The 9888-nt window shown below is 35.6% G+C and overlaps 1 non-coding gene across 1 annotated transcript; it reads left to right on the forward strand.

Annotated features, from left to right (window-relative positions):
• Positions 1-1457: 1457 nt before the first annotated feature.
• Positions 1458-1564, forward strand: LOC141570236 (U6 spliceosomal RNA). The gene has a single exon (XR_012494247.1). It is a non-coding gene; the product is annotated as a U6 spliceosomal RNA (small nuclear RNA).
• Positions 1565-9888: the final 8324 nt, after the last annotated feature.

Below are 9888 nucleotides of genomic sequence, written 5' to 3' on the forward strand. Positions count from 1 at the left end.
CTTTACTAACAATTGTCACCCCAATAAACTTTAATTAAAAAAAAACAAAAACGAAGCACTTTTCCTTTCTCTAACCCTCACCGAAACACACACATACACACCCCTCCCCTTCTCTCCCCTTCTCTCTCTCCTAGCTGCCTAATCCCTAGTCATTAGTCATTTTTTCAGGTCTCCATTTTGAAATCACTTTGTTAGGGAAGCTTTCGCTGACTCCCAGTCTTGGTTAAGTGTCTTCCTACTGACCTCTATAAAAGTACTCTGTACTTCCTTTGTCACTGAGTAGTTGTGAGGGTTAGATTATATAATACATGTGCAGTGCTTGGAACCATGCTTGGCACATGAAAGTACTCAATAACTATTCATTAACATCATCATCACCATCATCATGATTTTTAAAGTTATGACACTGTTTTATTAGTCTCTGATTCTGTGTCATTTACTAGGTGTTAGCTTTGGGAGGGCAGGGACCATAACAGTAAGACTTACTGTTGCAACACCGGCAGCTTAGCCTGCAAATGACAAGAGTAGGTAAATATGTCTTTATGAGTTAATGTTAAATAACATGTAGCAATTTATATAAGGAGACTTTCATTTATGTGACAAAGCAAGTTAAGCCTTTCAGCACTTGTATTCTAGCAGAATAGACTGAAACACGCAATTTTAAATAACGATGTGCTGAGGGCTGTAATAAACTTATAAACTAAGGTTTATGGAGACACAGAAAAAGAATAGATTTTGCCTGGGGGAGGAAGGACACACAACACTTCAGCTGAGCCTTGGAGCACCAGGGCGATTTAACCTAGAAGAGATGTTAGAGAAGGGTCATTTCACATAGCAAAAAAAGATGAAATAAATAAAAATGCTAGGAGGGAAATTGCATAACGTGTTTGTACCACTGACTTATTAGATCATCAGGAGGGGGCACTGGGGTAAGGAAGAGGTTGGTTAATTAGAGACTAGAGATGAGAATGGGATGATAGATTTAGACTTTCAAATGTCTTAAATGTCATGTTGTTGTTATATGGCTTATGGAGCTTTCATAAAGTTTTTCCTCATCTCTTAGTCACCACTCAATATTATGTGATCTGTATCTTGTCTGTTATGGAAAAGCTAGGTACGCATCACCCAAGCTATTAAATTGCAGTTACATTTTGTCTTTCTCTTTAACATTTCCTCTTTTTTACCTTCTATTCTCACTTCTGAAACAACTCTCAAATTCAGGTATTCGTGTCCATTCTCTCTGCTGCTGACTGAGTTCATATTTTTAAAATATTATCTACCTGATCTCCTATTCACAATATATCACTCACACTGCTGCCAATTACTTCTGAAACATTGAATATTGACCTGATCCATTAAGCTTTTAAGGTTTTAATTTAATCTGACAGAACCACTATTTTAAGTTTTTAATTTAATTTGATGGAAGCACCGTTTAGTTTACTTTTAAAATATTTTGTGTGCCTGCTTTGGCAGCACATATACTAAAATTGGAATGATACAGAGAAGATTAGCATAATCCCTGTGCAAGAGTGACACCCAAATTTGTGAAGCACCAAAATAATAATAATAGTAATAATAATAATAATATTTTGTGAGGAGAAAGTATTGTAGTAATGTCCCACATGCTAAAAGATCTGCATTTTCCTTTTATATTACTCTAATTATCGAAAGCTTGATCAGTAAGGTCATAATCGATGACTAAATTATCACAAATATGCTCAATGCAATCAACCTCCTATGAAGAACACTTTAAAAGTTTAAGTGAACAATATTTTATATTGTAAATATTCTCACAAAGATAGTCTGCTATAAAAATTCCTATTCTCCAGGTTATAAATCAACATTTTTTTAATCTATCCATACAATCCTTCCACTATTATAGAGAGCTCTTTTCTCTTCTTAGAGAAGATTGAAATTCACTTTCTGATGTTAAGATCCAAAATAAATATCAATTATTTTACTAAAGGTTACAAAATTGTGATTTGTCTATTTGTATCATTTTGAATAAGACTAAATCAAAGATACTGTAGTTCTTAATTTTTCATTCTTAAGTGTCAATACAATTTGGGGCACCCTGATTTGACTTATAGTATAAAGAAATGTTATAGGGAAGTGGCTCATAATAGTATTTCACTGTAACTTGTATAAATGTTACAATCAGAATGTTTACAAATACTTCCTCCTCTTTTTAGGTCATCTTGTTAGAACAAGGAATCCCTCCAGTAACTTTTGTTATGGACTGAAAGTTTGTGTCCCTGTAAAATTCATATATTGAAGCCCCAGTGGGATGTTATCAGAAGGTGGGGCAACTGGGAGGTAATTAGGTTCAACTGAGGCCAGAGGGTGGGTCCTTATGATGAGATTAGTGTTCTCATAAGAAGAGGAAAAGAGACCAGAGCTCTCTCTATCTCTCCTCACCATATGAGGATACAGAAAAAGGCAGCTATCTGTAAATCAGGAGAGGAACCTCACCTGGAACCAAATTGGCTGCACCTTGATCTTAGATTCCCCAGCCTCCAGAACTGTGAGAAATAAATATTGATAAGACAAGTAAAGAGTTAATGGGAGTGGGCTTGTGAGCTGGCAGGATGGGACAGGCAAAGAGTTAACAGGAGCGAGCTTGTGGGCTATCAGGAATGAGGTTATACATTAACTGCTTGGCTCTAACTCTCTTGCCTAGCACTGCACCTACAAGCTGAGAAGCACCTTACATCCATCATAGGTGCTTGAGAACAGAATAGTTCCCAATCACAATGACAACCCCTTGCAGACTGACATCCATCATAGATGGAAACAGGACTGTTCCCAGGAGAAAACAATTGTAACGGCAGCCCCCCTGCAAGCTGACAAGCACCCTACATCCTGCATGGAAAAATATAAAACCCCAGCACACCGTCTCATCAGGACAGCTGTCCCCTATCGGATTCTGCCCTGGCTGTTAGGCCATATTTAGGCCAGGAACAGGAACCTTCTCATCTTAAATGCCATCTTGTCTTGCTTTGTACTTTGTACCTGCCGGCTTGTTTTTGCCTTAGGCCTGGAGAAGCCATCTTATCCTGTCTTGCTTTGTACTTTGTTTGTCTCCTAGGGGCTTGTGATGGAGGGCCTGGGCAGGCCTGGGTGGTCCCAAGGGGGTCCCGGGGGCCAGGGTGTAGAGCTGGAGGGCATGGGAGGGCTTGGTCATGCCTGACACCTTTTGTTGCTAGAGACAATGCAACGAAACCCCCCTGAAGCGTTGAAAGGGGAACAACCTCATTTACCCCTCCTATAAAACTCCATAACCCTTTTTGCTTGGAGAGGTTATAGTCTTTTCTTGCCTGACCTCCCACAGCTCAAACACGCTAAGTAAATTCTAATAGACCAATTTTGGTCTCCTGCGACTCATTCCTCTGGCCTACCTAACACTTAAGAACATGTATGGCCTTAGGAATTATGTATATTTACTCTACATGAGTATTTTCTTTTTCAGCCAAAACTCCAACATCTTTCTTTTACCTCATAGCAGATGAGAAGGAGCTATCTCCTTTGGAACAACCCAAAGGCAGGCGTGTCTTTCCTGTAACTCACATCATATCTGTCCTGAGAGTCTTTGCTAGGGGCTTGTTTTGGCTTCCCACACACCTTTGGCTCTCCTAACCTTCAGCCTTTTCAATCAGAGCAGAATACAGAAAAAAAACAAAATTAGGGAATAGAGTGCACTACCATATTTAACAGCACAAAGTACTATAATTTTTTTTAAATTATTTTTAAATCAGGAAAAAAGATGTCTTCCCCATAGTCTCTTAACACTAGTTTTTGTAAATGTTATCATATCATTTATAAACATAAATGTTAAGCAAGGCTATATGATATCATTATAAGGTGATAAAGAATAAAAATTCAACCCAGTCAATTTTAAAGATCTTATTGGTTTTATTGAATGATTCACGAATCAGGCAGGATCCCATCTACTAGAAAGCAGAAAGCGTTCTTTGAGATGTTGTGCACAAAATGTGAAGTTTTTATAGGCTGAATCTGGGTGAGACTAGAAAGTTCTTAGCAAAAGAAAAGAAAGAATGGTTTGGGACAAGGTCACCTATCTTTGGGGAAGGGGGCAGGGGTCTTCTCAAGCAGATTACTTCACTAGTGTTGATCAGGAAATTCCAGTTTAAAGTCACATTCCTGGGAGGGGCTTACACCTCAATTAAGTCTTGGTCTGTTACCCTGAGGACAAGGGATTTCACTTTGGGCTTTTTTTTTTTTTAATTGTCAAAATGCTGCCAATACCCTATTTTGTATGACATTGATGAACAGAAGATTTTAATGACAGATAATTTGGAGTTGATGATATTTTACCATTTTTCATGTAATTTCCATTATTCATATACTAGTTCTATTAGTCTAACTTTATTATAGGTCATCCATAAACATTTAATTTGTTAAGATGTTTACTTAGTATCAAAGGACTATAGTGAGAATTGAAGAGGTAGGTTTTTGAATGTCTACTCATGGTTTTCCATTATCCCTTACATAAGGAAACATTGTGGATGAAAAGGTGATGCTATAAAAAAATCTGATTAAGTCCAGTGACTGAAAGTAATCTCACAGGATGATCTGATCATAAATTCCTAACTGATCAGGTCCTGGTGAACGGCTAGTCACACCCAATGCATGAAACTTCTTTAGTAAAAGGCGTATCTTTGCCTTAAACAAGCCCTGTCCACTGTTTCTGTGCATCTAGGTTAACACACCTTTGAAACGCCTCTTTTTCAGACACCACTGTAACCACCCTCAAGAGAGCATATTATTTTGTTAATTATCCTATAATCCAGTCCCCACCTTGCTTTCCACTATCTTTATGTAATCTTTATGTTCCCTCCTTAATAAACTGCAAAACTGTCATTCTCTGGGACATTTGAGATCTTGCTTCCCAGTAATTGTCATCAGTTTGGCTCAAATAAATTCTTTAAAAAATTCTTTACATGTTTAGAGGTTTCTTCCATTGACAGCATCAATCCAAGCTTCTGCCCCCTCTCCATGTTCCTTTACTAGCTCTTTCCCACAGAAGAGAGTGGGCATGATGGGATTTATCAGACAAGGAGACAATAGTTGGGCCAGTTTTTCAAATAGGAAGGCTAACTGTAACTTACAGACAGGATCCTATGTTCCACAGCTGATTTACCACCCCCAGGCCTCGATGCAGGCCAGGTCTGTTTAGGTTCCTCTGCCTGAAATTGGTTAGAGATTATACCAGATAGCAGCCCAAAGGAAACACAGAAGAATTACAGAGGCCTTTCTCAAAACAGACATCTTGGGCAGGTGACAGCAACTAGGTCTTATACTAGTAAAGAATCAGTACTTTGTATCTCATTTAACATTTTCCTTTTGTCTTCAAAACTCAGCAGAAAGAAGTAAATATATTTGGGCAGCACATCTGAGCACCAACCCTTGACACTGAAAACTCTAGAATGCCATTCTCTACTCTTTTTGTGCCAATGGAACAACTTCCTCCACTCCCATCAACACCATAGATCATCCATTAACATTGTTTTAGACTCTAGAAAGCCACAGACTCAGATTAGTTAATAGCACAGATTCTGGGCTTAGGTTGGTTGAGTTCAAAATCCCTGATCTACAGTTTACCAAACTGTAATCCTGATCATCAGTTTACCTTTCTGTGCCTTGGTTACTTTGTCTGTACATAATATAATATTAATAATATAACAATATATTATAAATATTATTATAATTATATAACTACAATTATAATCCCACTCCTATGTAGTAGGATTCAAAGAATATTATGCATCTTACATGGTGGAAAGTTTGAAAACTTAATTGTCTGATCTTTGTATATAAAAACATACATACCTATGTATGTCATACATATTATATATATCAAACGGTGCCTGGCTTATGAATTAGAAATTCTGGTTTAGTGTTTTCATTACGTTGTTTTTATAATCATTACAATTTATTCCATGGTATTGAAAGTTGCAAGAGGGCAGGTGGTATTATCTCAAAGACATAATTGAAATCTTTTTCAAAAAAATTAAAATATATATTATTTAAAAAAATAATATACTATATATTATTTTTAAAAAGCTATAAAGCGTATATACATACATGTAAATATGAATATTTGATAACAGAATAGTGTACTTTTAAGTGAGTAAAATCAATCAATTAAAAATACTTTGTGAAAAAGGACAGAAAACTAAATGCAAAATAAAATAATTATTCTTTGATCTGTGATGGTTTAAATGTAGATGTATTTAAAAGTAGGAAGTTAAGCTCTGGAGGCCCTTTACAAGGCTCTAATTCCAAAATACAAAAGGAAATGTTCCCAGTTTTGAGATTAATGCATGAATATTTTCTATTAAGATATACATAGAGAAAGAAAGTTAGGTAGACATACACTGTAATTCAGATTTGCCTACTTACAGATGGTAACATTCTGTGCAATAATAATGCTCTCAAAACCACTTGCAAATTTGTCCAGCAACAACTCTGCCTTTAATGATGAAGTTTCCACAGTGGCAGATGGTAGAGTGAGCAGTGAAGGATGCTTCCGACCCACCAGGGTTATGTCTGTCACTAAAGAGATCTGGCTCCAAAAGCCAAAGTCTGTTGAGGTCATACTGGCTATTGCTCCATTGGAAGGACTTGATTGATCACATTTGTGGTTATTCCATAAATGATGACCTTATAGATGGGGTCCTGGCAGTTTCATTCCGCTGAAGGGGAGTAATAGAGAGAAACACAGTGTCTGCAGTCTATCGAAATATTATAGAAACACAGAGGCAATTTATGAAACTTAAAAAAAATACGTTCCTTGATGTTTCTGTTCCCTCTTTGTGTCTGAATGGTTAGGGAGCCTGTAGAAACATCACGATAGCACTTTTAATATTCATGTCACATTTAGGAAGAGAAGGAAAAAACAAAACAAAACAAGACAAAATATACTATTTAATGAATATTTTTTTTAAAAAAACTACAAAGATTGTTGTTCTAATGTTCTAATGAGAGCATATGAACATAAATTGAGATCCAATTTATTCTCTAAGCACCTAAAATTGGCAGATGGTACAGATAAAAGAAAGTAAGTAAGTAACCTTCAGTGCCGAAGAAACCCTTGGTATGCTTTGAAGAAAATTATATACCATTCCATGGGAAGGTAAACATAATATAATGCCACGTATGAAGTATACTGTATTGAAATTGCCAAGTTCCATTTATAGTGTGATATTGTTGGACTCATTTATCATAAAGTGAGTGAATGTGTGTATCTTTTAAAATTGAATTTACTTTCAGAACATGCCTTAGGCACTGGAAGGAACAAAGTATACCCTTTCTCCTTATTTATTGAATAGTAAAAGAAAAATTACACAGGAATATTAATTCTCTCATGTCACTAAAATAAGAAACACAGCTCTTGTGAATAAAATTGCTCATTAATAGTAATAACAACAATTGTTGTCATTTATAATTACTTGCTCTGTTCAGAAACTTCTAAGTACTTCACATATATTACCTCTCTTCAATTTTTATGACAACAATGAGACTTATTTATCTATTTCATCAGGAGCCAAGCCAGTGATGTGCTGAATCAGTGAGAGCGGCTAGTTAAATTTTCAGGAAATTTGCAAGTTATTGTTCAACATAGCTATTGTATAATGTTAAATTATATAAACTTAACATTACATTGAAAACAAAGGTAATAAATACTAAAAACATCACATCCTAATTACTTTATTACATTTTACTATTACCTATATTCTTGAGGTTTTTTCACATCTATTGTTTATGTATCTATATGTATGGAATACTGAGCAGTGGTATGCTACTGTGCATTTCTTCCCAACTCTGTTGAGTGATGGTATGCTATGCAGGCAGCTTGAAATCAGCCATAGTGGGAATTTATACTGTAGAAATTGGCAAATGCTGTAAATCAAGATCCTTCCTCCCCAAGAGGCAGGTGTTAAACAATTACTAGCCTACTACTATGTGAGACATTTTTCTGACTTCAAGGCACATTGTCGAGTAAGCCATGCTGTCTCCTACTGAATGCTTTGCAGCATGGGCTTTTAATATGGTCTCTACTGACTTTGGGGGAAGGGTATGGGCATAGGTATAAGCTTTTTCTGGAGAGACAATCCATAGTGTCTGTTAGATTCTCAAAGACTACCCAAATTAAAGAAGTGTTTAAAAATTAACATTTTTTCAGGAAAAAAAATGGATATTTTCTGCAAGTATTCTTGTTTCTTGAAGCAAAGAGATCACGTAGCCTATATTAGACATAATTAAGAATTTTGCCTCTCCTAATGTTTTCCAGAAAATGTCCTTTATGTGCATATTTTACCCAGTAAAATCTTCTTTTTCTCTTGCTGTTTCCTCTTTAAAAAGGTTCCCAAATTTAGCAAAATAGACTCCCAAGAGAATTAAAAACAGTAAAATACATAGGAATAAATTTAACCAAGGAAATGAAAAACTTATACACCACAAACTATAAGATATTGATGAAAGAAATTGAACAAGACACAAATAAATGGAAAAAATGTCTCATGTTCATGGATCAGAATTCATACTGTTAAAATACTACCAAAGACATCTATATATTCAGTGCAATCCCTATCAAAACTCCAATGGCATTTTCCACAATAGAATAAAATAATCCTAAAATTCATATGGAACCACCAAAGCCTGCAGCAGCCAAAGCAATCTTGAGAAGAGTAAAGTTGGAAGCTTCACACGTCATGATTTCATAACTATATGACAAAGCTATAGTAATCAAAACAGTATGGTATTGGCATAAAAACAGACACACAGAACAATGGAACAGATTCAAGAGTCTGGAACTAAATTCATAAATACATGGCCAACTAATATTTGACAAGGGAACCAAGAATACTCAATGGGAAAAGGGGTAGTCACTTCAATAAATTGTTTTGGGGAAACCAGATATATACACATGCAAAATAATTAAATTAAACCCCTATGTTAACTCCAAATGGATTAAGAACTTAAACATAAGACCTGACACCACAAAACTCCTAGAAGAAAACACCGGGAGAAAACTCTTTAACATTGTTCTTGGTGATGATTTTTCATATATAAAACTAAAAGGACAAGCAACTAAAGCAAAAATAAACAATTGGAATTATATCAAACTAAAAAGCTTCTGCACAGCAAAGGAAACCATCAACACAATAGAAAGGCAAACCACAGAATGGGAGAAAATATTTGCACATCACATATTTGATAAGGAGTTAATATCCAAACATATAAGGAACTCACACAATTCAACGGCAAAATAACAAACAATCTATTAAAAACGGGCAGAGGAACTGACTGAATAGACATTTTTTCAAAGAAGACATCCAAATGGCAAACAGGTACATGAAAAGATGCTCAACAAACATTACAAATCATCAGGAAAATGCAAATCAAACCCACAATGCACAGACAATAAAAGTGTGGTTACCAGAGGGGAAAGGTAGTGGGGGGAAGTTGAAGAGGGTAAAGGAGGTCAAATATATGGTGACAGAAGTAGACTAGACCTTGGATGGTGGGCATACAATGCAATACACAGATGATGTATTATAGAATTGTACACTTGAAACTTATATAATCATATTAACCAATGTCACCCCAATAAATTTAATTAAAAAACTAGAAAAAATAAAAAACATAATAAGATATTACCTCACTCCTGTTAGAATGGCTATTATCAACAACAACAAACATGAAAACAAAAACAAAAACCAAGAGATAACAAATACTGATGAGTAGAGAAAACAGAACCCTGGTGTACTGTTGGTGGGGATGTAAATTCATACATCCACTATAGAAAACAGTATGGAGGTTCCTCAAGAAATTAAAAATAATACTACCGTATGATCCAGCACT

The sequence above is a fragment of the Rhinolophus sinicus genome, linkage group LG02, assembly GCF_036562045.2.
Source record: "Rhinolophus sinicus isolate RSC01 linkage group LG02, ASM3656204v1, whole genome shotgun sequence".
NCBI lineage: Eukaryota > Metazoa > Chordata > Mammalia > Chiroptera > Rhinolophidae > Rhinolophus > Rhinolophus sinicus.